We start from the raw sequence: 15,554 nt of genomic DNA on the forward strand, positions 1-15,554 counted from the left end.
AGCATCTATATTAGGATGAATGTGGCAGCAGGCAAGTTGCATTTATCCAGCGTTGAGATGAAAAGCTGATTACACAGCCGAGGGCAAATGAGGTGGAAACATCTTGGAGATTTGCTTGCAGTGTCCTACATTTCAGAAAGATGTGATCATTGGTTTCACATTTAATGTTTCCCACGGACAGCCTTTCTCTTCCTATAGATTGTTTTTCTTGAGGTTGAAATAAATCTAACAAAATCTATCCTGGGGAATGTTGTATTCATAAATTTACCTGTCAAGGAAAACAATATTACCATTAGTGCTCCTGTAGTAGGCACTCTGGAATAAATTTGTCATCCCCCATCCATGACAGATGAGGGCACTGAGGTCCAGACTGGTTAAGGTGATTTGGGCCATATAACTAGTGAGAGTGATGAAATGTTTACCCCTTTCTAGAATTATTTATTATGCTGTCATATCCTGTCAGAGCAGAGTTCTTCTCTGTCGTAGGGCAAAGGCCATTCCCCTGGGGAATGCTCCCTTGGGTGCTCTTCCTGTCTGCTCCCTTCAGACCTCCAAGAATTCACTTGTAGTGTCTAATCTCCATTTTCACTCCAGCTGGTCTCTCCTTGACATCCATACACAGGTTCTATAGATGTCTGTTCCCTAACATCAATTCTTGGTTAAAAGAAACTCCTTGCTCCTGACTAGTCCCATAGTGGGAAGGTGGGACTCTGAGGCAACAGATGATGTTACCTGCCATATCCCATATCTTTTTTTCCCCAACATGACCTGAGTCCTTCCAAATGGAACCACCACAATGTTTGTGTTCTTGTTTCTATATCTGTTTTTTTCTGCTTCTTTTTTGACTACTTCTCCTGATTTTCTAGGTTACATATTAAAGTTATCCACCTCAGGGAAAGACAGAGATTCAATTAAACAAAGCAGATCACTTTTTATATGCAAGCCATTGTAGGTGTGAAAAGGTAAACCACAGCCAATCCACTACTATGGAGTTGCTTTCAATCCAGAGGAAATGAATATGTCTGTAGCCCTTTACGGAAGACAAGAGTATAAGAGAAGTACAAACAACAGTTACAGAAGCACAGAATTGGAAATGAATTCTGACAGGGAATGAGGGAAGGCTTGAGGGAGGAAGTGGCTTATGAGCTGGAGTTTAATGGTAGAAAGATCTATTTATCTCATTCTTAGAAAGGAAGCACTTAGTGGTTAAACTATGACATCTGTGGCTTTCACTGAGTGTAGAAGGTTGCAACAGTAGGACTGCAAGCTTCAGGCATATGGTAGGACCTATCTGAATCTAGTGCTTGGCTTAAGTTTCTCTTTCTCCCTTGCAGGAAAGGGATAGTTTAATCTTTTGAGAGAAGTTTGAGTTTGTAATCTGTGGGCAGTAATGTTTTTTGCTGTTTAAGGTACCGGTAGAAGCATAAGTGAATGTGTGCATTGTAGACCTTTCCCTCCTTCTTTCCCTCCCACCTCCACCCAGTTCAAGGTCAGGAGCAAGCCTCTTTGGGCAGTAAGCTGCTGGAGTTATTAAATGCATTTCACACAAGACAAACAATCCTAAAACTTTACTGCATAGGAATCACTATGGAATATTTTATTAAAATGCAGATTCTGATTAAGTAGGTCTGGGGTAGATCTGAGCATTTCCAACAAGCTTCCAGGTGAGGTCAATCCTGCTAGTCTTCTGACCACACATCGAAGTTAAGGTTACCATCTATTTTTTTTACTAGATGTGTACTAAGAGGCAATGAAAGTAGTTTGGGAATGGATGGGGAGTTACATGAAATTCTTCTACCTATCACTAAGGGCTTTAAAACAGTACATGCAAGTACTATATGAAGCTTCAAGTAGGCAAAAATCATCTTTTATATTTTCTTGGTTTCATTTAGAAAGTAGGGTACTTTGATAAACAAATTGACCAAATTGAGATGCTGGGTATCTTCCAGGCAGGCGCAAAGATATGGTCACTCCAGGGCTGATAATAACCTTAAAATGTATTTATATTTTGTCTTTATAATAGCCTCTTTGGGAAATCTTTTTCTTCCTCTTTCTTTTAAACCACCTACTACACACTCTTCCTTCCAAAGCTTAGAGCAAATCATATTTCCGAGTTTGATTAAAAGTCAGAATAGGATTTATGAATCTCTTTGGAAAGCTTTTGAAACAATGTTGGAATAAGAGTTTGGGCTATATGCTCTTTTTTCTTTCTAGGACTACGCTCTTATGGCCATGTTATTTTGTTGGTTTACTTTAAAAGATTTCCACTTCAGTTAGCCTCCATTGTGAGGCCCAGAGATCATGAACTCCTGGATAGCAAAGGCCCTAGTTCATTGTTTCGCCCAAACCAATTTAGTTCCTATCCCCAAGTAGTCAAAGTAATTTACCTGCCAGCGGTTCTGATTAAAGAGCTTGTTCTTGAGTTTTCCTCCTTGGCTCCTTTTAGCACTTGCAATCGTAAATGGCTAGGCTGAGGTACACGAGCAGAGGGTGCGACCTGACGAGCGGGGCAGCACAGCGCTATGGGGTCTCGGAGGCGTGAGAACCTCGAGAATTACGAGATTTGAGGACCTTTCCCAATCGCTTCGAACTCCTTACTCCAGAGCGCGCGCTCTGAGAGGTGCCCGGATTCAGGTAAGCTGAGTGGATTGGCTGTTGCTGTCGACCTTTGACCTAGCCTTAACGACCACCGCCTCCAACCCAGTAGCCTGGACTAGCGTTGCCCAATAACCTCACCGCGCCCCAACCAGGCCCAGCGGCTCAGCTGCTGATTGGGCGCCGTTGCCTCTTGACCCACCTTGCCATCCGCCCGCCCCGGGGGCCGCTGCACATTCCCATTGGTCGGAAACTCTGCCGATCGGTTCACAGCTCACCTCCCCCAAACAGCCCGTCGGGCGGGCGCGTGCTAAGGAGGTGGGACCTAGGGCTGGAGGCGGGGACAGGGCGGGTCTTCGCAGAGGCCGGCGTTGCGGCCGTTTCAGCTTCTGGCTCTGGACTCTAGCGCAGCATCCTCGCTGCAGCCGCTACGGCTGCTGCACCTGGTCAGGTAAAGAGAGACTTGTCTGTCCTGATGGCAGGCTGCCCCACCTCTTCTCCTTCCCGACCAAAGGCTGCGCGCTCGCCTCCCGGGGCTTCAGGCTCGCGGAATGAGGCACCAAATCTGTTTAGCGCCGCTACCTATCTTTATACTCTTCTCCATCCGTTCCTTCTGCTCCCCAGCCAAGCAGTTCCGAACTGCGTTGGTGGGCCCCCGAGGATCATCCTAACGCTCCTTACTACAGAACTGTCGTTAACTCTCAGGTCCCAGTCCTCTTGACTAGCCAGTGCAGTCTCATTCCCAGCTCGGCACAGGAAGGGTGGACTACGGGCAGAAGGGCGGGCGGCGGAGGGAGGGATGCAGCGCTCTGTTTTGACGCTGGATATGTTTAGTTCAGAGGTTTGGGAATGGAAGCAGCTTCATAATTATGACTGGCAATGACTACAAAGATATCTGTTGCTACTTTGTGCTTATATTTATAGGTGATATTCATCATCACAGTTTTCTTCTTTCATCGTCATCATCATCATCATCACTCCCACCACCACCACCGCCACCACCACCTTTCTCTTCCTTCATCAGAGCTCCTCAAGTTCCACAAAGGCAGACTCTTTCAGCAATGTAAGTGCTGACCTCCAAAATGACAAGCAATGCCCTTGCCCCCTGATACCAGAGCCAGGTCCTCCTTTAACTTAAGGACTAGAGTATCTGGGAGCAGGGTGCCAGTTGGGGGCAGTTTCCTTATCCCCATTTGCAGTTGAGATTGCCACAGAGAACTCTTTGTTTTAATCATCCACACTGATGCTTGCTGACTCTTGGAGAATTTGACATTGGCACTCACACATTCCTGATGGACTGAATGTAGAGTCCTAGACCTGTAGTGCAGACCTGTGCAATATGGGTGCTTCAGTCATGGAAAGATCAATGTCCGGACCCAACCCTTTAAGAGGACCAGGTCAAGTAGCTTAGCATCCAACTTTCTTCCACAGTGGCTCCAGTTGTACCAAAGAATGATTCATGTGTGCATATGGGATATGTGTCATCATGTGCTATGCCACCTTAGGGAATCTAAGTTCCCAGGAGAGAGAATTATGTTGTGTTGTCTATGACAGGTAGTGTCTTATGGGTACACCATTGGGATTCAACAGCCCTTGCTCAGCTGTTCTTAGGGCTTACTACAAAATCATTTGGATCTTAGACTTATGAACCTTTTTTTCATGAGGGAAAACAGTTAAGCTGAGAGTTGCATACCAAATTAATTGTCATTGTGGAAGGTATTGCTTTAAAAGTGTTAACAAAAGTCCCAGGTCTTCTTGATCAGAGATATCTAACTATTAGTTTCCTTTTTCTCAACTGTGTTCACAGCCCAGTAGTAGAATCAATGAATAAAATGCCTTTAGATATACTTTAGGAACAAAGGAATAATGGTCCCAATGAAGGGAAACAATAGATAAAAGTTGGGAGGCAATATATCTTAATGATTAAACTCATAAACCTGTCACATGGGTTCAAATCCTGGACCAACCACTTACTAGCTGAGTAATTTTGGCAAATCACTTATTCTTGAACTTTAGTTTCTTGTTTATAAAATTGGGATAATATCACCTGCCCTACAGGGTAAGTCGTAAGGATTAAATGAGATAATATAGTTAAAATGCTTAGTAGTTCCTGGCACATAGTAAGTGGGGGAATGGTAAGTGTTAATAATACTTGCCAACAAGGATAATAAAGGCCAATGTTCTGTCCCTAAAATGTGTATTATTTCCTGTTGTCTTTCTCCATCCTTTTTAGGTATTAAAACTGATGCTAATGGGGGATGGCAGTCTTCAGGTTTCTCATAGGACTCCATCTTAGAGGGGTATCACTGATTGAAGCCACCGGTTTTTGGACAGACATTTGTCTCACCAGCCTGCACAAATGCTTAGCAAGCTTTATTAAGATACATTAAAGATGCAGTCTTAGAGACAATTTCTGGGTCTCTGAGCCTGTCCTGGGCTGCTCCTTTCTCCTTGGCTCTTCAGTGCTCTGACTTGGTAAATTGTACCTTTTTTACACACTGGTGAATGCATTGGCTTCTGCCCAGGAGAAGCAAAACTGCTTTTCTTCAACTGTCTCTGGGAATTGAAAAAACTCTAACTTGCTAGCATGGAAGAACTTGTGTTTTACAATATTTTTCTTCTTTAAGAATAATATATTTCTCTTTGCCCATGTAGAAAACAGCAAGCGATTACTGAATATCTATGTGGTTCAGTTTTTTCATTTAGAAAGAGAGGTTAACAGTCTTATCTATTCTTCGAAGATACTTTGAAATTTAGAGTATATTGTCAGTTATATTAATTAGGATAATTTATGTTATATGAGAGAGAAACCATGCAGAAAGAATCCTAAGCAAAAATGAGCATTTGGGGCTGACATGACTTAGTCATGAACAGACTCTAACATCTTGATGAGGAAGCTGGTCTACCTGCAGCTGGATCCCGAGATTCAAATGCTTTTCCTGTTGATTACTTGTTTTGTCTTTCTGTCTCTGTCTTTCAGTTCTGTCTTTTATTGCTGTTCTTTCTCTATCTTGGCTTTATCCTTTTCTATCACAGACCTTGTCCTCTCAGTGCCTTCATAAATTCTAGAATCATATCCATCTAGCTCTGTAACCCAATGATAGCTTCCTTCTCTAGCAGCAAGGTGAATCTCAGGAAATAACTGTGATTGCTCTCTTCATGGACACAGGCTTAACCTGCTTTGACCAAAGTAATGGAGTCCTGTCATTGGCACTATCAATGTCTGAGGTTGGATCTCATATCTTGGTCCTCTTCCTTCTAGATATAAAATTGGTGGAGCTGTCCCCAAAGGAAGGGGAATGGGAAGAATAGGAACAGATTGGAATTTGATATGACGATAGTAAACATTCTTGATAGAGGATTCAGAAACACTTCTTTCCTACCTCATATATGGTGATTCAAAGTCTAGTTGTGGTCTACAGCCATGCCACCCTAAACATGCCCGATTTCATCTGATCTCGGAAGCTAAGCAAGGTCGGGCCTGATTAGTACTTGGATGGGAGACCACCTAGGAATATCAGGTGCTGTAGGCATAAAAAAAAATAAGATAGAATGTATTTCTTCTGCTTCTATCTTCTCAAAGTCCAGTTGTGTTCAAGCTTTGTAGTCGTGCATGTCATTCCAGATAAAGGTGTGTTTTAGATGAGCTTGCCTTTAATGGTTTTCTTATTAAAACTTTTCTTGTACAACTGCGAAAATTTATTGGCGATACTTAATAATATACCTTGATCTCACTTTTTTCAGACCATGTTTGGGGGTTACTCATACTCCCTGATGGGACTTAGTTTTAACAGGAGTCATTATTTTTAGATGCACATAGTCTCTGTATTAAAAATCAGCTCTATTCTCAGCAGGTCCCAGCTTGTGTGTTGACAGAGTTATAACCATTAATCTGATTTGCTTGATCTTGTAGAGATGCTAAACCATGGGAATTGTATCCTCGTGGAGCAAATATGAGCTTGCACCAACAGGCTGGCCTTGTGAGGGAATTGAAACATCCCTGTGTTTAGTGTCTCTGTAGAAGTGCTGACAAAGCAGTCATTTGTGTGCTCTGTAATATGATAATTATGAAAGTAGAAAGATAGAAAGAAGGCTACAAATCTCCTTACCTTGTCAACTTATAAAAGGCAAGGTTCTGGGAAATGGAGCATTTTCTCCCACTTAGGTTTCTCAAGTTCTCTAACTAGATGTAAAACATATCCCTTAGTAATCTGTATTTCTTTATTTGTTTAGGCTTTGAATATATGATGCCATGGTATATGTATGAGGCTGAGGAAGGGGGAAGAGTACATCTTCCCTTAGGCCCTCTTACCTCACCACTTTCCTGAAATGACCAAGACCTCTGTAATTCACATCTGCAGGAATCAGGCTACTAGCTGTTTTTTGTTTTTTGTTTTGTTTTGTTCTGTTTTGTTTTTCTGTTCTTGTTTTTGTTTTTTTTTAAACCAATTCATCTATTTCCTTACCTTAATCAAAACTGACCCATATTGTGTGCCATTTTATTAGGGCTATACCTATTTCTCTTTTCTAAAGAGTCATAGATTACTGTTAAAGACTAACATCTTTTAAATTGAACACTTTCTTACCTTGGTCTTCTGTGTCACAGGCTATTGGGAGAAATATTTTAGAGGTCAGCAGGACTTTTTTTTTTTTATAACAGAAGTTTATTAAGTGCAACACATTTACATATGGGAGTACCCAGACATGAGTAACCCCAAGGGGTGGTTAGAACTTGGGCTTAAATACTATCTTAGGCTAAAAGAAAAGGAGTTTCTTGAGCTTCTCTGTAGAGGAGGCAAGTTATGAAAGGTGACCGGAAAAAATATAACCAACAAGGAGTGTTTAGTAAGTTAGTTATGCAGATTTAAGTTATTTATCTCCTCCATTGATAAGAATTATTAAGAATTCTCCTCTTCTTGGTCTGGGAGGAATTACTTTTTACAAATGGAGATATATTTATAAATGTAAATTTCCTTTGCAAAAGGAAAACTTGTGCACTGCTTTTAGAGCTTTTCTTGCATCTCCTGGTTCTCCATGGCCTTTAGCTCAGAATAATCCATATGCTAAAGAGGCATATTTTGGGGTAATGTATTCTGGCACCTCCTCATTCTGCCCTTTGAAACTACCTCCCCACCCCCAGAAGTTTCATAAATCAAAAGCCAGGCTGGTAGCTATAAAGGGATCGGGGTTAGGGTTTGCAAGATAAGAGATCTGCAAAGGAGAAGAAAAAACAAACATAGATTAGAACAAAGATGGGAAAGCAAAAAATGGCAAATTTAAATGCATTGCCCATTTCATTGAATCAGCCTCTTCAATCCTGGGAATAAGTCAGTCCAGTTGAACTGTTGTGTCTCATTTCAGAAGGCAGTATTGTAGGAAGGAGTTAAAGGCACACCTATGCTAGGCCTCTATATGGTGTATAAAAACAAAATTAAACTGAGTAAATTTGAGGGTCTAGTTAGCTTTGTTCAATGGTTCATGGATTGGGCAGCATCCCATCTGACAAATAGAATGGAGCTCTGAGGAGCTATAGGAAAAGGAAGACTTTTATAGGCACAAGGAGGCAGGGCAGTGAAGTTATTCTAGCAAAGAGTGAATTGTTTCAGGCAAGGTCACCTTCCTTTTGGGAGACAACAGCGGTCTATCAGGCACATTACCTCACTAGTGCTGACCAGATAATTCCAGAATGGCTGGTTAAGATTATAGTCATGGGAGAAGCTGAAACTGCCCTTAGGTTAGATATTAAGTCTTGGTTTGGTGATGTGGGCCTTAGCACAAGTGACTCCATTTTGGGCCTCTTTCTTTTTTAACAGTAATGTGAGCAATCAGGCACTTAATAGGGGAGTTTCTATGGAAACAAAAGAAAAACAAAGGTTAATGGTTGGAACAAACTATTTTCCCAGATTTTTGGTCCAGAGTGAAGTCAGTCAAGATTTCTGTATGTTGGCCTCGAAACATCCTTAGATGCTGGAGTGAGGAAAAGCAGTGACAGTTTGATACACTTCTCAGATTGCAGTTCGAATGTCTCTGGTGAAGGCATTGCATGTTCCAGAGAACTTTCTGAGTGGCCTATACAACAACAGGAACACAGGATAGCAGGACATTTTAATATTCACTTTGGTCATCAGGATCTGGGCATTAATGAACAAGTAGCAAGTGCAGCCAGAAGGCTAATTGAGGAATGTAGATGAGGCTTTAAAGCAGGGCAGGAAACTCTTTTGTTGCTACTGTGAAGGTACTAGTACTAATACCCCAGTAGGAGTACTCTAGTGCACGTGTTTGTGAAAGAAGTACAGAGAACACAAGATGACCTGCAGACTAATATTTAAAAAATCCTTCTAACAGAGCAGTGTGTGGGTGCTCTTTAGCTCTGGTTGCCTTGTTTTTACTCACATGAGTATCTGTCCACACTCATCCATGCTCAGATGCTTTCTCTAATGATTTCTTTTGTTAAACATGAAAGAAAAAATATGGGGATTTCAGAGAGATCTCAGAACCTGCCTTCTTATTAGGAGAAACTAACCCCAGTGATCCACTCGCCATGGTAATTTTGAGAAGCTGTAGTTTCCAAAACCTCGACATTTGCACATTTCATTGTTCCAGTGAAATTCTCTTTAAGAATGACATCATCCATGACTGAGAGAGAACCCATCTGAGCAGCATACAGATGATCATGTACTTTTTCATGGTCCCCAAGAGCTCTTTCCATTGTCTTGGCTTCTCTAAGTATTCAGGAACAGCTTGTCTGCTCTTCTAAGTTTAGATTGCTGAGCTAGGATGGGGAAAGTATTTTGGAATGACAGTTGCTGTTTTAGCATTTAATGATCTTTCTCCTCTGTAAGAATTACATCTGGGCAAATTTTGTTACATTAAATGTGTTCAATTCCTAGGAGGCAGTAAGTAAAATCTTTGTCACCATTTCCAAAGTGTGCATTGCTGCTTTGATCTATTCACTGATTGAAAGCTCATCCCTATGGTCTTGGCCCTGTGAGTACTAATAAAGTCAATTTCTCACTGTTACACCATGGAGTCTATATAACTGATAGTCTATACTGAGAAAAATGCCCTATAAATCTATTCCGAGGACAGGTAGTGAGCATGAGTTATATGTTCCCTCTGTGTCCATCATATGCTTAAAACAAGAGATTCAAGCTCCTTCTCTTGGTTACTTAATCCGTCAATAGGTATCTCTGTGCAGTATATAGATGGTGCTATACCTCTTGTACAGATGAGCAAATCAAGGCTCAGGAAGTCAATGTACTTGCTTCAGAGTATGGCAGCAAATGGAATCTGGGTAGTATTTACTCTGCCTGCTGGCTTTGCATTCTACCTTCTGTCTTATGCCCTACCTAGTAAGCCACAGAGAACATTCTTGGCTTAAAAAAATTTTAAACTTTCAAATCAGGCTAAACCATAAATATAGTGCAGTATCCTGGGTATGGATGTAATGAAAAGTAAGAGTTGCTTTTTTTAGACATTAACATGATTATCCTTTCTCTTTTTAGATAAAGACAGCCACTTTAGAAATTTTTCTAAGCCTAGCTCATATTTGGAAAGTTTTGCAAATAATTTTTTTTAACAGCCCACAGGTCTGCAGAAAACAGAATTCATCTATAGACTTGGCAGCTGTCCTGTTCGCATTTGCCAATCTCTCTTTCTCCTTTTATCTCTGTTTCTGTTGTAGCATCTTCTACCTAAGGAGACCAACCGGACTTTCAAATCCACTCTTTCTTACCCACTCAACCACCAACTATGACTAGAACATATCACAAGTAATAGGGGCTATTGGCTTCTTGTCAAGGTCACTTTCTGATTTGTCATAGCTGGTCTCGAATTCTTTTAAGCTCTGAAAATATAGATTAATTCTAATTTTTATGATTATTTGAAGAACTAAAACTCCGTGATAACCCTACTGTCATAAGAGAAACTGTGGCAGATTTAAAAAAATAAACTTACCGTTTTCTTAAGAAGCATTATTTTATTTCTTACTCTATAATTCTTGTACCTAAATTATTCTCTAGGTAGATGACAAGATATTTTTCTAGTTGTACAGTGGAGAAAACTGAGATGGGAAGATAAAAAGTGACTTGCCCAAGGTCACTCATGGTCAGTGGCACAGTCAAGAATAGATCCAGGTCACCCGACTCCCTGGGCTTTGTTCATTACATCACTCAACTTCTCTTCGGGAAGTAACAGCCGTGCCAACTACTAAAATGAAAGGATAGTTAACTCTCAGATTCAGTTTTTTGGGTGACTTTGTCCTTTTTTTTTTTTGGTTGAAACATCAATAGCTGCCAAATTGCAGTACCATTAGATAAATTTAGGATCTTCACTAATGTAGAATTTGTTAAGATAAACAAAAATCTGTATCTATAGTCAGTAATACTGTATTGTACCCTTAAAAATTTGTTAAATGGGTAGATCTCGTGTTAAGTGTTCTTACCAAAATAAATAAAAAATTTAAATAAGTTAAACAAAATATAGTCACTAGTTGGGCAAATGACAAGGCCAAAGGGAGAGGTAGCTGAAGACTTTAAAGAGGTTGAATAGGGGGCTTGTTCTTGAACCACATCTAAGAAGGAAGAAATACACAGAAGAGAGGAGAAGGGGTATATGGTCTAAGACTATACATATAGAGATATGACATAGACTCAGGAAAATAGCATCAAGAAAAGTAAGGTCATGAAGAGGAAGGAAGAAGATTTGGAAAAAATTGCTAAGCCAATTTTTATAAAAGAGGGCTTTTTACATGACAATCAGTGCATGATGTACAGATTCTGTTTTTTGAAAAAGTTGAGTTCATATTCACAGAGAGAGGGGAAGCAGAACCACTCAATTCTCATTTTGTGCCTTTTTCCATTCAAGTCTAGTGGATAAGAATCTCCATCTGCAAAGATAGGTATGTAAAAAATATCTAATTTCTTTATTTTGTTTACAAACCATGTTCATTTGTGCTTCAAGCGTCGTCCTTCTGGGAAGGCAGAAGACTTACCCTCAGTCCTTCTTAGAGTTACACCACTCCCCAGAGTTGTGTCCAGGCCAGGGGGCTGGCATAACAGAGCAGCATTGGGAGTGGGGACCCTATGGTCATTAATGCATCTCACTACGCAAGTTTCACTGTAGCACCCAGGATTTCCACTCACATAGTTCCCTTCATTGCAGATATCTAGGTCATTCTTGGGCCACAGAAATCTTTTGGTGACATTTCCTATGCTTCCTTCTGCCTAGATGTACACACAGCTCTGGGTCCTGTGGCCTTTCTGGATACACTGCCAGGAAGTAGAGCCTAGCTTCCCACTCCTCCAAAATCCATAAACCTACCTCCCTCCTTTCCCAACAGCCCTGGGGAGATATTGCTCCATGTTTCTTCAAGATTCTTCACGTCCGTAAATCTCAATTCCTTTTTACTTCTCTCAAGAAATTACCGGAGTTCTTTTAAGAGTTTAGGATTGTGGAAAACAAAATTCAGAAATATTCTCAGGCTATTTCTTTTTTTATTCTTGTTACATAGCTTGCCTGGCGCAGTGAACACCAATTTCCAAATACCTGCCTTTTGGCGGGGTTAGGCAACAGGGAAAAACACAAGGAGAGATAATAAGAAACATAGGTTAATATTTCTGAATATTACTTTCCTTTAGAAGTAATAGTAATTTTGGATATCTGCCTTGTTTACGACCATTTTCCTTTTTCTGAAAATCACCCCCACTAAGTCCCTGGCCAGGGCTACTTAAACCAGGGACAGTTATCTCACCCAAGCTGAGTCAGTTGGATTTTCTTCTCCAAGACTTAGAATTTAGGATTGAAGGTTTGTAGTGACTAAGAATCCTTGGAATTAAGTCACAGTAAGAGAAGTGCCCCAGGGAGATGGAGTAGGATCCTTGCTCCAGAGGCCACTGGCAGGCTCTGCTTCCTGTTCTTCCTGCTCTTGGCTTTTCAACTCTTTCTCTGATTTCATGAAATTGCCCATGAATTTCATGAAATTGGAGGTGCTTCTCTTTTTGTTAAGGAAGACAAAATCAATTTCAGTTGCTTGCAAACAAAAGTAATTTAAGAATGGTTTTCAAAATTGTAAAGTCAAAAAAACACGGCAAAGAGGAAACTGAAACTCAAGATAGGTGAAGAGATAGTAAGATAGAATCTAGCTATTTAAGACGTGTCCATCTAATGATTTAAAGTGACTATTGCAAGAAGTGTGTTTGTGATCTTGGAACAACTTTTGGCATTCTTTAGGAGCTGTTTTTATCCATGGGCACTGTTTTGTAGTAGAGCCATACACACTAAACATTCAGATGACGTATAAGGCTTTAGAGGATGGAAGCACTTCCATTTGAGGGCTTGCTGAAGGGACCAGGGTGATTTACTCAGGATGAGGGGCTGTATCAGGAAACAGGACTGGCTTTAAGGTGTTTAAAGGACTGTTGGCTAGGAGAGGAGTTGGATTTACTCACTGCAGCTCTGGAGGTAAGAATAAACAACAGTGAAAAGATATTAATGGAAATCACTTTGGCTCAGAATAAGGGATAATTTTTTACATTCAGGGCTGTCTGGAATGCCATGAGGTTTCCTTGTGGGGCAGAGAACACCTTGCCATGAAAGTGTTCAAGATGAGACTGGATGGCCATTCACTAAGATTACAATGAGGGAGAGAGTCCCGCCTTGGGAAGGAGATGGAATGGAATGGATATTCTAAGTTTTCTTTAAATCTAAGATTCCAGTATCTTCCCTATGAATATTATTAACTCCTAGGCTAGAAAAATACCAACCCACATTTTGACACAATGCTACAGAAAATGCAATTTGTTTTCTATTCTTTGAATTGGAATTGATGATGATTAAAGGTTTTACATTTAGATGGCTCACTGACTAGAAAACTTTGGGTAATAGTAAAATAATCACACAAAACCTAAGGAATTCTGAATTCTATTGTCCCTAGAATTCTAGGTTACTTGAAACTGAATAGATATCTTGAATTATTCTAAGGAATAAATGAGAATCCCAACTTTTCTCTCAAACATTTCTCTCAAATCTTCCTTCCTTCCTTCCTTCCTTCTTTCTTTCTTTTTCTTTCATTTCTTTCTTTCGCAAGGCAACCCTTGGTTGACCTCACAGATTGCAAGGACCTTGTCAGCTTACAATCCCTTATTTTTTATTTTTTATGCCTACAGCACCTGGTCTTCCTAGGTGGTCTCCCATCCAAGTACTAATCAGGTCCGACCCTGCTTAGCTTCCGAGATCAGACGGGATTGGGCTTGTTCAGGGTGGCATGGTTGTAGACTTCTCAAACCTTTATAAATGAAAAAAATGTTACTATGGCACCTTCTGCAAAACCTAAACAGGTAGCTCATATATTTTATCTACCATTCCCCAAACATCTCACATAAGTTAGTCCCTTTAACAACTATGTAACCATTTGTATATTTCATCTTCTTTTTCTTAACTAAAGGACAATAACTTGATTATTCTAGTTTTCATTTACCACAGCAAGCAGATGTTGACATTCAATAAGCATGTCTTAAACACGAAGGGACAAGGAAAGCCACTTAGTTTGAAATCCTGGTCTTAAAGACTCCATCAGACACAGACTGATGTCATGAAGCTTTTTATAATCTCCTTCATAATTGCACTTCTTCATGTAAAAACCTTTAAAAATGTAAACATACATATATAGCCATTCATTAGCTCTCTATTTATTTAAGTGGATGGCATTTATAAAGAACATTAAAAGAATTTGGTCTTTTCTGCTTTGTAAATTAGATTCTCAAGTCATTTTAAAGATACCATTTGCAATATAAGTAAAAAAATGTATTTTTTAAAGTCTAACTGGAAAGGAAAGAAACATAATACTGAATGTAGACTATGATGTAAAGCCCTTTAAAATCATTTTTGGAAATGTAAAATATATAAAAAGGTTCAAAGTAGAAAAAAACAATGATCTACATTTCCACCAGGAAGAATTAACTACATCTTGGCATATTCTCTCCCTCTGTTTTTAGTGTACACACTTTTAAAAAATCATATTTGTTGATTATCGAGAATTCAAACATGGCAGAAAGTTACAAAAATAATAACCTTTAAAAATCATTTCAAATACTACAATTCCCATTGTTAACCTTAAATGAACATCATCATTTTAGATATTATCTAGGATGGATAGATGTTTAGATAGAAATACTTTTATAAAATTGAATAGAGATGCTATTTATAACAAAAATAATTCATTTAAAAATTTTTCAAGAAATTAAACTGAGTTGAAACTAAAGAATAGTCAAACTCCTAGTAACTACTTCATTTCAAGATATATTATTTCTTTTAGAAAATCTCTCTATGGCTTAATATCATGAAAAATATTAAGAGGTTGAGTCATTGTCATTAATTATATAGCTGTTTTATTAATATTTTCCTCTTTAGACAGTATACTTTTTTTTTTTTTTTTTACGAGTAACACTTTTGTAACTTCCCTCTTCATGTTCCCACCTCCTGGATATTATTAAGTGTATCATTATTTATACATTGTTCAAATTACAATATTCCATTTTGCTCTGAGAAATTAATTTTAAGAGTTGTTTATTAGTAGCTCTATGCTTAAATGAATTTAATGTGTATAGATGCTGTATGTGATTTCTTGAGCTTTATTTTAGTTATTTTACTGACTGATAAATATCAACCCATTTACTTGACACAGTCATTCATAATCCCTAATACATAGAGCTCTGAAACTGTATAAACCATTTTTATTCATTCACTAAAAAGTTTTTGAGTACCTATTTTGAGGCATCACCGAGGTTTAAAAATTTACTGTTGAATAACACATAGTCCCTGCCTTCAAGAAGTGAGAGCAACCAAAATATATTAACTTCCTAGTGTGTTAGCTCCATGACAGCTGTTTAATTGTCTTTATCTCAGTGCCCATCCTACAGCCTGGTATTTTATAAGCCCTCAATTAATATTTGTTTAATCAA

At 39.3% G+C, this 15,554-nt stretch overlaps 1 non-coding gene and 1 pseudogene across 1 annotated transcript; one reads left to right on the forward strand and one right to left on the reverse strand.

Moving 5' to 3' along the window:
• The first annotated feature begins 6,009 nt into the window (after positions 1-6,009).
• Positions 6,010-6,128, forward strand: LOC111736381. The gene has a single exon (XR_002779171.1). It is a non-coding gene; the product is annotated as a 5S ribosomal RNA (ribosomal RNA).
• A 7,623-nt stretch (positions 6,129-13,751) lies between these two features.
• LOC111736422 lies at positions 13,752-13,870 on the reverse strand (annotated as a pseudogene).
• Positions 13,871-15,554: the final 1,684 nt, after the last annotated feature.

This window comes from Pteropus vampyrus, unplaced genomic scaffold, assembly GCF_000151845.1.
Source record: "Pteropus vampyrus isolate Shadow unplaced genomic scaffold, Pvam_2.0 Scaffold19, whole genome shotgun sequence".
In the NCBI taxonomy this organism is placed as follows: domain Eukaryota; kingdom Metazoa; phylum Chordata; class Mammalia; order Chiroptera; family Pteropodidae; genus Pteropus; species Pteropus vampyrus.